At 37.6% G+C, this 9,387-nt stretch overlaps 1 protein-coding gene across 1 annotated transcript in view; it reads left to right on the forward strand.

Annotated features, from left to right (window-relative positions):
* Positions 1–9,387, forward strand: part of LOC107040129 (peroxisomal acyl-coenzyme A oxidase 3) — a 128,210-nt gene that overhangs the window by 32,594 nt on the left and 86,229 nt on the right. The window lies entirely within an intron of this gene.

Genomic DNA, 9,387 nt, shown 5'->3' on the forward strand with positions numbered 1-9,387 from the left:
CATTGGGTTTCTCATAGCACCGTGACTTTCGTCGCAGTTTTAATTTTTTTATTACAAAGATTAAGGGATTAAACGGGAATTGATAGATGGGGAATCTAATTCTCCATCGAAAAGTCCATATCTCATCCCTTAATATTAATTAGCGGGCGAATGAATTAACGGAAAAACATAAAGTAAACATTGAGGACAAGGAGGACATAAACCCCCCTTCGAACCTACCCCTGTGACAGCGGGACTGCTATAGGGCTTCTAGCAGAAGTTTTCCCTGCCCAGGGTACCCCCACTCTACGTAATTCCCACTCATATGCTTGTCCCCCACTCCAAAAATCCATGGATATCCTTCTTCTGGCCCTACTGCCGAGTTACCGGCACAGGCAGCTCGCCCAGCTGTCAGAATCGACCGTGGCGCCCCACCTCTGATGGGGTCTCACTTATTCTGGTTGCGACTGCTGTCGACTTGACCGACCCCGTTGGGATGTCGACACTGTCGCCATCATTATATACACTCACATTAATTTTAATCAATTGATAGAAAACAATGTTATAAACAGTGCAAATATAAACTAATAATTCGTCTATCCACTTTTATTGTGTTTTCAGATATCATTTTCCCCTTTTTAGCTCCAAAAATGACAATCCTAATATCCACGCAACAGCCACGCAAATACCGTGGCTCTTGGATCGCCAGGGTATCAAAATTTTAAACACGGAACTTATTCCTTTGTTCGATGCCCCTCACCTCATTAAAGGCCTGAGGCATAATCTACTAAACAAATTAATGGAAATGGATGTTGATTGGAAACGTGAAACCGATCCAAAGAACTGCCACTGGCATCATCAGAGAGATGTTTTGCTTCTTGGGATGTAATAAAACAAGCATATGCTATTGATAATAATTCTTACACTGCGAGGCGTCAGTTATCGAAATTAACTGAACAACACATCGAGGAGAGCAAAATGAGAAAGATGCGAGTGAAGCACGCCGTTCAAGTCTTAAGCGGTGGAGTAGCTCGTTACATTGATGTCCTATCAAATGCTACTGATAAGTAAATTAGTTATTCATATTTTTAGTCATTCTTCTTAATTAATTGCTGATGAAGTTACGAGTTATAACAATGAATTTATTTGATGGCTCGAGTCAAGAAAAATAAATGTTGAACATGTTACTCAAAGAACTAAGGAACGAGATTGAATTCATTTTATTTTTCTTTCCAAATTTTTCAAATTTCAAATATCTTCTCGCTCAGGCTCAATCACGATTCTCTCTGGTGGCTTCGGGGGTTCATTGTATAGAGAGGATGTGTCAAAAGCTGTCTCATCTTCAGCATTAGGCTCAACCGCCACCGTGAACATCATTTCATTCTCCAATTCAAAATCAATATTCGGGTCATCCCGTCCTTCCAGCTGTTGATCTGTAAGATCCTTGAACATCGTGTATGTCCTCAAACCTTCGCCATAGCGCTAAATCAGTTTTTAATATGTGGAAATGTGAGCCACAAAAAAAATCTTCATAAAAGTTTCGCTCTGTTCATTTGCACGATTTTTACATATTATTGGCTCCAAGCGAAATGCACTTATCCTAGTTTACCAATTTACTACAGAGTGACTACCTCCAAATCTAAGAGAGGTAGTGAATTTTCTCTGTGAAGTTTTTTTTGGAAGGTAAAATGAGATATATCAAATTAATTATGTATACGTTTAGTAGTTCTGCATGGGTACCTGAAATTCGAGAGTTCAATTGCCATCCAATCAAACGCCAAATCCTTTCATTTTGTCTACTGTATCTCGCCACGCCATTTTGCCAAAGTTCCGGATAACTCTCCACAAGCCTTGCGAGCAATCTTTTTTGATTAATATCCATTATCAAAACAGTATTTTCAACGTCAATCCAGCATGGGCGTCAAGTAGGTTCTTTTCGTCACTTCCTTTTCCACTCTAGCATATGAATTAATAGAATCAATTGGACTTTCAGCCTCACCAAAAAGTGAATTTTCACAGGCAGATGTATGTTCCATAAACAATGCGTTTGTTAATTTACCTCAATTATTGTACTTTGCGTATTTTTAATAATAACCTGGTGTCACTGAGATATTTGACGTTTATGAATTCTTCAATGCAACAAACCGTCGCCGAGGACCGACAGATAGCGTTCGGGGGAAATAGTTCGCAAAATCCTTTCCGATGTCTAGGATACGACATTTACAAAACAAACGAAAGTCGAAGTTTTATTAAAAATTTCGTAGTTATTCAATAATTTAACGAAAATAATATTCATTTGAAAATGGTTTTAAAGACAATGAAATTGATTCAACTCTTGGAAGCTCACTCAGAGTTATGGGACTCGAAAACTTGTCCGACAAAGGACCAGGTGTACAACCAGAAAAATGACTTGTTTAAATGAAATGAAACTCTTCGTTTGATTTTTTTTTTCATTTGGCCCATCGGGCTCATTTGACTCATCAAACCCATTTGAGCCATCGGACTTATCTAACTCAGACCCTTCAGACTCATCTGACCCTTCGGACTCTTCGGACTCATCGAACTCATTTGCGCCATTGGACTCATTTCACCCCTCTGACTCATTCGACCTATTTAATGCATCTGACCCTTTTGACTCATCCAACTCATGTCTGTAAGTTGTATTAAATAAATTTTTATTAAATTCAAGAAAACGTTCATCTCATTCAAATGAATGAATCTTTCTGAATACGAATAAAATTATATATTTGATTCAAACAAAGGGTTTATTTGGATCATGTACTTGATTCGAGTAATCCATTTCTCTGGGTGTACTTGTGATTCTTTTTTTTTTTTATTATTGCACTTGAGATTCTTATGTAGTGTTTTTCATTTCTTTAATTTTAAATGGACAGCTTATGAAGCCTGGAAGAAATTCGTCAAGCTGGCAGAGAGTTTTGCACTCATTTACAAGTCTGTCCTGAAGGCAAACTTTTGTTAATTTAACTTTCATGAATTCATGGGAAGAATAGAAACTAATGTTGTGATTCTTGAATCGACAAATTATTATCAATTATGATATTCGAGAATGTTTGTATCTCTTCCGAACAAAAATTCATTCTTTACTCTGGTAAAAATAGAAAGTTTATTATGTTAGGGGAGAGGGAGGTAAAATGGACTGGCTTCAATTGTCAATAACTCAAGGATGTCAGACTCTAACTTTTCGTTTTTTCTTTTACTATCAAGGTGTTTGTAAGATTCAAAATGACCGGCATTCAATTATTCATTTAAATTCAATATTTATTCGAGTCATACCCTTTTGTCACAAGCCACTGATTTAAACCGGTCTATTTCACTCCCTGCTTCCGTCGATGTAATAAATAGACAACACAATAGCTCTGAAATAGACGGATTGAATCAATTTTGTTGTTCTCATCCTTACAGGTCCTACGAACACTCGTTCTGGGCCTATTGAAATTCCCAAGAAGTTAGGACAAGAAACAGCTAAATTCTTATATTTTGCTAATGATCTGTTTGATTCGGTCAATAGTCATCTCCCATCCTCCTCCTCCCCAACTCCTCTACGCAGTGTAGTGACCCATGATAGTCCTCATCACGTGTTTTAGAAGGAGGCAAAGGAAGATATCAGCAAAATGCGCTTCGTTGATTCTACTTCTTTGAAGCCCAGCAAACCTCAACCACCAACTCTTGGAAACTGGATCAAAACGCTCAAGGGGTACGAAATGATGTGGGAACTTCTGCAATCGAAAGGATTTAATGAGCTTACGCAGAGGCTACTTAATCAAGATTGCATGGAAAATCGATTCGGGCAGTATCGTTCTCATGGGGAACGAAATATTAATCCTGCTTGCTGGCAATTTGAGGGAATCCACAAATCTATCTTAGTTTCAGAGATGAGTGAGAAAAAAATCTTTCCACGCAAATTGCGAAGATATTTGTGATGGTGAAGCATTATTCACCATCATTGGAGGATTTGCTCATGGATGGGAATGAATACTTGCTGGAGATTGACATCGGTCCTGAGCTAGAGAACGTTCTTCCAGACAATTCTAACTCTGATGATCCTAATGAAAATATTGAAGATCCTTTCCTGACACCTATTTGTGATCTTGTATCCCGAAAATTATTAGCAGGAGAATCTGCTAAGTCTTGTGCTCAATGTCAAATTTCATTTTTCCGCCCCGTAGTAGCGAAAAACAAAAATTCTCTCTTTGACGAAGCATCCTCCAAGATTCATAAAAAATTGAATCGAATTATGCCTGTAATTTGCCATCACCGGAAAATCAGCAGAGTTTTGTTGAAGAAGGTATCGGGGGAAATCGCAGCGGACTGGATTCTATGCAATGAGCACAAAAGTGCTTTAAATCAAGGAGCATTGAAGTTGATCATTGAAGAATTCCTTAAGCGATGGGCAACATCAATCAATCGACATTTGAGTGGAAAATGATCCAACATGAAATACGATTTCATGTGTAAACAAGCCACTGAAAAATACCAAAAGGAACTGAAGAAATCACAGAGAAATTAGGGTTGAATGTATCGATATTAATTAATTTATGAATATACAATTCTGCAGAGGAGTGATTAAACAATCAGGATAGATCTTATTCTGCCATAAAGTATCTGCCAGAGATCACTATCCTAATCATCTGCAGAGATAATAATTTGTAAAACAATTGCTCTTTAATAAATTGATTTATGTTCCAGTAGCATAGTCGCATTGATCTTTATATGTGGACGTCTGCATGAAATAGTATACTTTAGCACATTTTGAGGCCAAACTAATTTTGATGGGGTAAAAGATGACGTTGCTAGACAAGATAAAAAAAAATTAACTTCGGTTTAAATGGGTGTTGCAAAGATGAAAAAGGGTATATCTTGTAAACTAGAATCGACAAAATAGTCCCTTGTTATACGGACGTCCATATGTATTTATAGCCTGTTTTCGTATATTTATTCCTCAATTTACAATTTTGCATATGTGATTGTAACCACGTGTTGGTTCTCAACCTGTCAAATTGATTCACCTGCCTTTTACGATTCTATTTCATGCGCATGCGCAGAATGCGAAAGTGGCGTTGTGATGATAATAAACTGAAGCTTGCGGAGCATTCACTATTTTCAGGGGAGTTGGATGGCCCTGCTCGAATACTGCGCTCCGCTTGGCCAAAATCCAGTCCCGGAAAATTAATCGCAATATTTCCCTCAAACTTCCCTGCAAACAAACAAAAGTGTCAAGTTTTACAGAAAAATCCCTCATGCTGCGCACTCGGGATTTTTAGCCTGCAAAACGTGACACTTTCATTTGTTTACAACGAAGCTATCGGGAAATATTCCTATAATTTTGAAGGTCTCGGGGATTATAACTGAAAATTCTGTTGGATTCTTGTTCAACTTCTATTGAGATTTCTATTGGTTTTCAGCTAATTCTGTAGAAGAATTCCGGAGTTTCACTGCACTTTTCTTTTAAATCCAGAATAGAAATTATTTTATAGAAAAACACCAGTTAAATTTTATTCTTCTATACAACTTTTTCTATCGAGACATTGTCTATACAAATTCCTCGATATAAATTTTCCAAATTTTTTACACGTTGTTTTGTTTAGTTTTTCAGAATATTTTCCCATTGAACATTGCTATTGAAAAAAACGCATGAATAAGCTACGCAATTTTTCAATAGAATCGCTCAAAAGTTAATACAATGGAGTTCAATAGAAATCCAATAAATATTCCTAACTAGCTTTTTCCAGCTTTTTTTCATGGAATTTTTACGTACATAAGAATTAGATCTTGATAATGCGTCGAGGGGATAATCACTTATAGAATCTGTTTCATATATGGAATTGAAATTCTATGAAATACTGAGAAAAGTTCTCAAAATCCGTGAAATCCTAAAAGTTTATCGAAAAAATTCATGAATTTTTTCAAAATATGTACATCAGTAAAAGAAGCAAATTTATTGGTAAATTTATAAACTCCGTAGAATTTCCCAAAAGATTTTTTCGAATTCGTTAGAATTATTGGAGAGGATTATACTGGTCAGAAAATAAATGGTATGTATTCAGAACAAGTTTTAATCGAAGTTTGAATACTTTTCCGAAATTACATTATCATTATAATCTAGATTCTTATACCTTTTTGTCCATTAACCGTTTGTTTATCCATTTTATTTGCGACATAAATTTCAATTCATTCATTCTTTTTATATTTATTCTGACATGAATACAAATTTTTGTCATGAAGATTGGAAACTAGATTGTCTGTACTCCTCATCCTCGCAAGACAGCTTTTTTGTAATCCTCAAAAATGTTACAAAATTTCTCAGACTTTGGAACCTTAAAAATTTGAACTGTTAGAAATCTCATGAAATCTGATGATATTTCTGTGGATTTTTAGGAATTCCATAATCTTTGAAAGTTTCAAAACGAAAAAAATTAGAATGTTCCAAATTTTTTAATTTTCAAATCTAGTATACGATTTAATTTCGAATGATTACCCCCTCGCAATTCATCTATCTGTCCTTTCATCCCTTGAACTAGGTACCCTGACGGAACCTGTAGACTGCTAGTAGAGAGTGAGTTGACTCTCTATTTGTTCCTGGAGTGGAGAGATAGTTGAGAGTTCGTGGAGAGTTGGACTGACAGGGCCAATTCTCTACTCATGAGTACTTTTAGAGAGTAGATAGCTGAGGGGAGGACTATTCTGGGCTTCGTGGATTTAGACCCTTGAGTAATCTGACCCTCTAATCTTTAGAACCTTAGACCTCATGCCTCTTTGAACGCTGTAACGTGACATTTTCGTATGGGGGTTAAAAATGCCTATTACCTTCGCCCTTCTTCCCCTTCATCTAGTTAAACTCAAAAATACAAAAATCTATGGGAGCCAGGTAATTTTTAGCCGGAATTACCAAACCGCATGATTCTACAAAACCAATTCTAATTGATTCCAAAACCTCAAAAATTTACACAAAAAAGGAGAAAACTAGATTTCTGGGGAAAGGTAACGGTCCTGGGTTCGCTCAGTGTGCTAGGTTGTGGAGAGAGGGGTGGATTTCAGGTGGAGACGGGTATTGGATGGCCAAAACTACAAAAAAAAGGAAAAGAAATCAACATCGTTCTTACGTGTTTCACTATTGAAATATGAGAATCACCAATTTTTCAAAAAAAAAGACATTTCAATTCTCCCAAAAAAAATATTTAAAAAAAGAAAAAACCTACAATTAATAACTAACAATACTAACAATAATATTAATTCCGTACTCTGATAGAAAATAGTCTAATCTGACAAAAATATTCGAAGAAATTAATATCACCGATAAATACCTCAAATATGCCGAAATAAACATTTGGGGAGAGTAGAAATACACGCTAATCCCTAAATACTCGAGAATTCCGAGGATTGGGGGGAAAGGTATGCGGGTGACAATGAGACCGAGAGAGAGGAGAACGGATTCAACCATCGATTTTTCGTACCAGCCAAAACGGCTGAAATTCCGTAAAACTCAACTTGCCATAACTCGAAAATGGCAGAGTCAAAAATGACGAACCCTGAGACAAAATGTCCGGGAGAGTCTACCGAAGACAACAATACTCAAAAAATAATTTTCCCTAAACAATTAGCCGCCTCAGGTTAGTTAATCCCCGAGCGGAATTCTAAACGCTAAAATGCCCGCGTGAAGCGAGAATAGCCACGTATAAACGTGGATGGGTATCTGAGGTGAGTCGAGAGTCGGGGGGAATTCCCCCTCGAGAAACACGNTAGTCGAATAACTAAAAGCCGAAATGAATTCGGAAAAATAAATAAACCGAACTAAAAACTCACTTTGGGTTTCTTACCCCTCTTTGGGGTGTTCTTCGCCATCGTGTAAATCCAATAATCCAAAAGTGGGCACTATGATCCTAGGATAGGCACTGTACTAGCACTAGTTCCGGTGAGGTCAAGGGCCAACGCCGAACTGCCGAACTCACGAGCGTCTGGAAACACCTCAGAGCGCGGAATTCACCGCTCAATCACCTGAATTTTGATTGGTGCGGACACGCCCCTCGAAGGTGCGAATCTAACGACAATTAATCGCGACTCTCACGACCTGGCGCGATAATTCAAATCTCACTTAACTCTTCTCTAATCACCTAACACAAAACTAGTTCCTTTTTATTAATTGTTACGCGAGACTAGGCCGAACTGATTGTCGTTCGGATAATTACGAAGGATCTTTGGCGCTTCCCACGGATCGGATCTCCGGGATTTTCGGGGTTAAAAGACAAGTTACCGGCACTTTTTATGACTCCAATACTAATTCCTGCTCAACTTGTTTCTCTCATTAAAAACCCAAAGTCAACCTGGCGATTCGTTGGAGACGATGGTTGCACTCGCTCCGAACGACCTTCCACCCAAAACAAAAACGTAACCAATTAACCCCTGAAAATCCAACGAAATTGGAGCGCCGGCATTTCAGCCGGACCGATTCGATTACCCGCAAGATTAACAATAGGGTGGACCCCATAAAAAGAACCGGATGACTCTATAATTTTTGCCCTTCTTCACGATAATTTGTCTGGACCCTCAAAGACGCGTAATTACTAGTCTTTATCAATAAACGGAACCGATAACTCCAACCGGAAATAAGCCACTCGGAAGTNTCTTTACTAATAAACGGAACCGATAACTCTAACCGGAAATAAGCCACTCGGAAGTGGATAAGGGACTCTCACTCTCTCACTCTTCGATTCTTACTCACCGATTTTAATTCAACGTTGTAGGAGTCTCGCTGTTTACAGATCGTTTTTAGTGTTCCTAACGAACATCCCCACATGTTCGTTACAACGCCCAGACCCGAAATTTTTTGTGAACGCTGAATGTTATGGCCCTAAAACCTTCCAACCCCTACAGATTATGAATCATATATTGTGACCTTATTTTTTCAGACCCTTATTGATTCTGACCCTTGGATTTTGAATCTAAAAATTTCTGACCCTTAAAAAAGTCCGACTTTCAAATATTTGAACCATATTATTTTTGACCCTTAAAATGAGGCCAACTCTCTACTATCTACGTTTTGTAGAGTAGAGAGTTGGGATCGGATGCTTGGTGGGGGCTACTCTCCACTCTCTACAATTTGTGGAGAGTGGATAGTTGGGATTGCGGACTCAATATATTGTGACCCTTAATGATTCTGACCCTAAGATTCTGGATTTTGACCCTAAAAAGTTCTGACCCTTAAAAAAGTCTCACTGTCAAATATTTGAACCATATTATTTAATAGACAGTTGGTCTCATTTTAAGGGTCAAAAATAATATGGTTCAAATATTTAACAGACTTTTTTAAGGGTCAGAAATTTTTAGGGTCAAAATCCAAAATCTTAGGGTCAGAAGCATTAAGGGTCACAACATATTGAGTCCGCCATCCCA

This window comes from Diachasma alloeum, unplaced genomic scaffold (assembly GCF_001412515.2).
Source record: "Diachasma alloeum isolate Michigan unplaced genomic scaffold, Dall2.0 Dall_scaffold_00320, whole genome shotgun sequence".
In the NCBI taxonomy this organism is placed as follows: Eukaryota; Metazoa; Arthropoda; class Insecta; order Hymenoptera; family Braconidae; genus Diachasma; species Diachasma alloeum.